The following is a 6,063-nucleotide window of genomic DNA, read 5'->3' as shown; positions in this document are numbered from 1 at the left end:
GGAGGAAAACATCTAGTCACCGTATTATGAGTGACCAACTAGTATTTATAGGAGTACAAACCTAATAAACTATTTACAAGAATACCCTTACTAATTTATTATCTACAAGAATACTTATATTCTCTTGACACTCCCCCTCAAGTTGGAGCATATATATCATAAGTACCCAACTTGTTACAAATGTATTTCACCCTAGAGCCCCCTAAACTCTTGATAAACACATCAGCCAATTGATCTACAGACGGTACATGAGATGTCTTGATGACCCCGTCAAACAATTTCTCTCGAATGAAATGACAATCAACTTCAATATGTTTTGTCCTTTCATGAAACACTGGATTAGACGCAATATGAACAGCCGCCTGATTATCACACACTAAATTCATAGGCTGTTTATGCTCAAACCCAAGTTCCAGTAACATGCTCTTCAACCAAACCAACTCACACACAGTGTGAGCCATAGCGCGGTATTCAGATTCTGCACTTGATCTGGATACAACTGTTTGCTTCTTACTCTTCCACGACACTAAATTACCACCAACAAACACACAATATCCCGTAGTCGATCTTCGATCTGAGGCAGAACCAGCCCAATCTGCATCACTATATCCTTCAATATCAGTGTGTCCATGATTTTGATACAGCAACCCTTTTCCAGGAGCACTCTTAAGATACCTGAGAATCGATCCATGTAACAGTATCCCAATGACTAGTACGAGGGGTATCAAGAAATTGACTCACAACACCTACTGCAAACGAAATGTCAGGTCTCGTTACAGTGAGATAATTTAATTTACCCACAAGTTTTCGATATTGCTTAGGATCATCAAATAATGCACCTTGATCTCCTGCTAATTTCACATTGGGATCCATAGGAGTATCCATAGGTCGGCAACCTAACATCCCAACTTCACTCAATATATCGAGTACATATTTTCTTTGACATAAATAAATCCCATATTTAGATCGAGCTACCTCAATACCCAGAAAATACTGTAGATGTCCTAAATTTTTTGTCTGAAAGTTTGCCTGTAGATTGGATTTAAGTTTCTGGATCCCTACAACATCATCACCTGTAATCACAATGTCATCCACATAAACAACTAATAAAATTTTACCAGTATTAGAATGCCGATAAAATACAGAGTGATCTACTCCACATCTTGTCAGACCGAACTCCATGACAACACTACTAAACCGGCCAAACCAAGCCCTCGGAGACTGTTTCAATCCATATAAGGATTTTTTCAAACGACAAACCAACCGCGGATTCTCCCCCTGAACAACAAATCCAGGAGGTTGTTCCATATATACCTCTTCTTTCAAGTCTCCATGCAGAAATGCATTTTTCACATCCAACTGATGTAATGGCCAATTATAAGTTGCTGCCAAAGAGATAAGAAGACGAACAGAGGTAATCTTTGCAACAGGAGAAAAAGTTTCTAAGTAATCTACTCCATACACCTGAGTAAATCCTCTAGCTACCAGCCGAGCCTTCAACCTATCAATAGAACCATTAGGCTGCACTTTTATAGTGTATACCCATTTACAACCAACAACAGGCTGACCTGAAGGACGAGGGACAAGATCCCAAGTACCATTTCGTTCCAAAGCAGACATCTCTTCTTGCATAGCTAATCTCCAACCAGGATGATTAAGAGCATAGGTAATAGACTTAGGAATGGAGATAGAATCAAGGGAAGCAACAAAAGAAGAATATGATATAGAGAGACGAGAATAAGAAACAAAATTAGAAATAGGATGGGAAGTACAATGTCTCTTACCTTTGCGTAAAGCAATAGGAAGATCTAACTCAGAGGAGGGCGTCATACCTGGATTGGAAGATTGAGAGTTAATTGGTGAAGTGCGTGACATATCAGGAACTTTTTCAACCATGGAACGACGAGAGTAAACTTGAAGATGAGGACAAGATAATCGAGCTATGGAATCTGGTGGACTAGATAACTCAGATAATAAAGGGGAAGGGACTGGTAAATCAGGAGAGGAAAAAGAGGGACACTGGTCTAACTCACAAGACATACTTTGTTTGATAAAATATGGAGTGGATTCAAAGAAAGTAACATCAGCACAAGTAAAAAATCGATTTAAAACTGGACTGTAACATCTATACCCTTTTTGCGCTTGTGCATATCCTAAGAAAATACACTTAATAGCACGAGAATCTAATTTATCCACCCCGGGAGCAAGCTGATGAACAAAGCACACACATCCAAAAATACGAGGAGGCAATTTAAATACAGGTTCATGAGGAAAAAGAATGGAGTGAGGTAATTGACCTTCAAGAATATTAGATGGCATGCGATTAATTAAATAACATGCAGTTAGAACTGCATCACTCCAAAATTGTTTGGGCACATTCATGTGCAACAACAGTGTTCGAGCAATTTCGATTAAATGTCCAATTTTCCTTTCAGCAACTCCATTCTGTTGTGGAGTGTGAGGACAAGAGAACTGATGAATAATACCAGACTTAGTCATAAAGGTATTAAAAGGAGTGAAAAAATATTCTTTCGCATTATCACTGCGAAGTATACATACAGGCACACCAAATTGATTCTTTATTTCTGTAACAAATGCACAAAAAATGGAATATAATTCTGAACGATCTTTCATTAAATAAAGCCATGTAACTCTGGAAAAATCATCAACAAAGACTATAAAATATTTAAAACCTAACTTTGAAGTGACTCGACTAGGACCCCAAACATCAGAATGAACTAACAAAAAGGGTTCAGAAACACGTTTATTGACTTTAGGAGCAAAAGAAACACGATGATGCTTTCCTAACTGACAAGACTCACATTCTAACGAAGATAATTGATTCAAAGTAGGAACCAATTTTTTCAAATTTTGTAAAGACGGATGACCTAAACGACAGTGAATTTCAAGAGGAGAAACAGTAGCAGGACATGCTATCGGACCATTGAAGTTGAGAAAGTAAAGACCATTATGCTCATGCCCTCCACCAATCGTCCTCTTTGTCTTCAAATCCTGAATGACAACGGAATCAGGACAAAAAGTAACTGTACACTGTAGAAATTTAGTGAGCTTACTAATAGACATTAGATTAAATGGCAAATTGGGTACGTAAAGAACAGAAGACAGCGGAAGTGATGGATTAATTTCTACAGTGCCTAGTCCTTTAACTTTAGTGGTAGATCCATCAGCCAAAGTAACATGAGGAAAGGGAGTAGACTCTTGAAAATTAGAAAAAATTTTAGAGGTAACTGACATATGATCAGTAGCCCCGGAGTCAATAATCCATGAGTCATTACCTTTTTGTGCTAAAGAAGCAGAGGGAAGAGATGCGTGACTTGTAGCTTGGTACTGTAAGAATTTAACATAATCTTCCTCGGATATAGTAACAGTTTTCTGGGACCCATGTGCTGAAGAACTTGATTTAACTTGATCAGTGGTAACCCCATTAGCAAAACTTTCAACCATAGCGAATAGCACTTTAAACAAAACAGCAATCAAAATTCGCTATGAACAGTGCGCCGTGAATAGTACCGGGTGAACAGTGCGTGATGAACAGTATCACGTGAACAGTGCGCGATGAACAGTATCGTATCAAGACTTTTGCTAGATGTTTAACCCTAACCCTAGGACTTTTGCTCTGATACCATGACAATAGGTATTTTGGGAGGAAAACATCTAGTCACCGTATTATGAGTGACCAACTAGTATTTATAGGAGTACAAACCTAATAAACTATTTACAAGAATACCCTTACTAATTTATTATCTACAAGAATACTTATATTCTCTTGACAATATGTAAGATTTGATAGACTTTGATAATGGTTTGGTAAATGTGGTAATGAAATTGCTGGTGAATAGCTTCCATTTGAATAATTTTTGTTCTACATTTTTTAGTTTTGATGTTTGAAAACTTTGTTTACAGAAGAAGAATTTTAGTTTGATAATTTAAATTTTTATGAATTATGAAATTGATAGATGACGGCAAATAGAATATACTACCTTTTTCTGCTGATATGATTTTTTCAGAGAGAGACAGAGAAAGAAGAGGAAGAGGATAAAGAGGACTAATGGTTTTGGGACTTTAATTGGAAATTTTTGTTGACATTACTAAGGATAAGAGGTCAGATGTTTATCAAGAAACGGTAGGGGACCATTTGTTATGCTTTTGTGAGTTTCAAGGTTAATTTGGTAAAACATCAAGGTTTAAATCGCAATTTGGCAAAACCTCAAGGGTGGTAAATGTAATTTATCCTAAAAAAAAATCCTCACAAAACTTGAATTGAAATATGAGCTTCTAAAGCTTGTAAAGTATAATTTGGATGGCCAGTAATTGAAGGTACCGCAAACTGATTTTTTAGATCAAAGCACCTCCATTCCACCTATTACTTGTTTCACTATTTTCTTTGGCATTTAAGAGCACAAAATTTTCTACAGGGACTTTAGAGATAATTTCAAAAGGAAGGCTTTTATTCATTATGTATAACATGGCATTGAACCAAAACAGGCATCTCAACAACAAGAAACCCTAAACCTACCAATACTGTCTATATTCAAAAGTATGTATGTACGTCTAAGAAAAATTGTAAAGACATATACAAGCAGAAGGCTATGGGCCTGATGTTAATTAGTTAATATGCTGAACTCCCTAAAGGGCCTACAAATATAACAACATATTGAATCTTGTTTGGCCTCAGCATCATAAAATGCAAGGTTTGTCAAGTTTTAAATGTGTTAACAATGATCATTTCTGCAATGAAATATTCAAGTAATGGTCAAGCAATTTAATTCAAATTTTTGCATCACTGTCACTATACAAGTGACATAAGTAGCTACTGATGGAATGTATAGGATTTCCAGTTTCACTAAACCAGTTTCTCCAAAACAGCAAAGCACATTGATGATATGGCAAGAAGGAGAATTCCATTCAGTTTTTTACCCCTTTTTTGAACATTGTTCTCGTTACCCAACTTTTCGGAACCCTTTCCCTCAGCTGGGGAATTGTCAAGGGGCTCCCAGCACCTTGGCAATTCTACACCAGTGCTTTCATTCATCCATGGGTGGCCAAGTTAGGCTGGCCACCGCCCCTTCATATTGGCTTACACAGCTGTCTTGCTCATCCCCCTTTCTCCCATTTTTTCCCACTGTTTCAGTGATTTCCAAATCTACCATATCCGCATCAGTCAGAAGAAATTTTCTTTTCCCCGTAGTCTCCTTACATAGCCTAGATTGCTTAGCCTGTCGCATTGATTTTCTCTTTAGCACTGGAGCTTTTAATTGTTTCCATGTTCTTCTCGCCATTCCATTGTTACTCGGTGCATCCATAACATCTATCTGCTCTTCCACTTGCATGTACACAGCTTCAGGTTCCTTAGAGGATTGCTCTACCTCCTTGTCAAGGACTATGTCTAGCTGACCACCATCTACTCTCCCTTCAATGATTTCCTGAGACAGTTTTTCATTTCCCTTGCTGTTTTCCATCTCCTCACCCCTGTCTTCCGTATTTTCTGATTCCTACATTGTCATTACAGCATCTACTGCTATGTCTCCCCCAGCAGGTCCACTATTCTTACGTGTACTTCCATCCTCCCGAGCCATGCTCCTCTCCATTAGCACCTTATCCCCTGTTTTTGGTACTAATTCTCCATCCTTAAAACCCCATCTTTGCTTGTTTGGAGAAATGTTAACAGGTTGTCTCCCTCTCATTTCTTTTGGAGGCGACAATTTCCCCCCTCCTACTCTCATCCATGAGCCAAATTGATTATCCTGCTGACCTCTCCCACCTAAACTGCTATTTGGGCACTTCCTTTCACTATGGCCTATTTTACGACAAGTATAACCGAAATCTAGTCCCCTCTCATATTTGAAACTTAACCACTTCACCTTTCCTTCCAACTTTACCGTAGTACCTCTCATGAGATGTTGGGATATATCAGCCAGCACTAGTAATTTGATATGTCTCCCTTCCTTTCCTCCTCCTTGAGGGATAATCACTTCCTTAGTTTCACGAAACACTGATGCTATTTTTTTCCCCACCTCTTTAGAAATCCAATGCACTGGGAGG

Source organism: Coffea arabica, chromosome 4c (assembly GCF_036785885.1).
Source record: "Coffea arabica cultivar ET-39 chromosome 4c, Coffea Arabica ET-39 HiFi, whole genome shotgun sequence".
Taxonomy (NCBI): domain Eukaryota; kingdom Viridiplantae; phylum Streptophyta; class Magnoliopsida; order Gentianales; family Rubiaceae; genus Coffea; species Coffea arabica.
Note: the sequence above shows the minus strand (reverse complement) of the source record.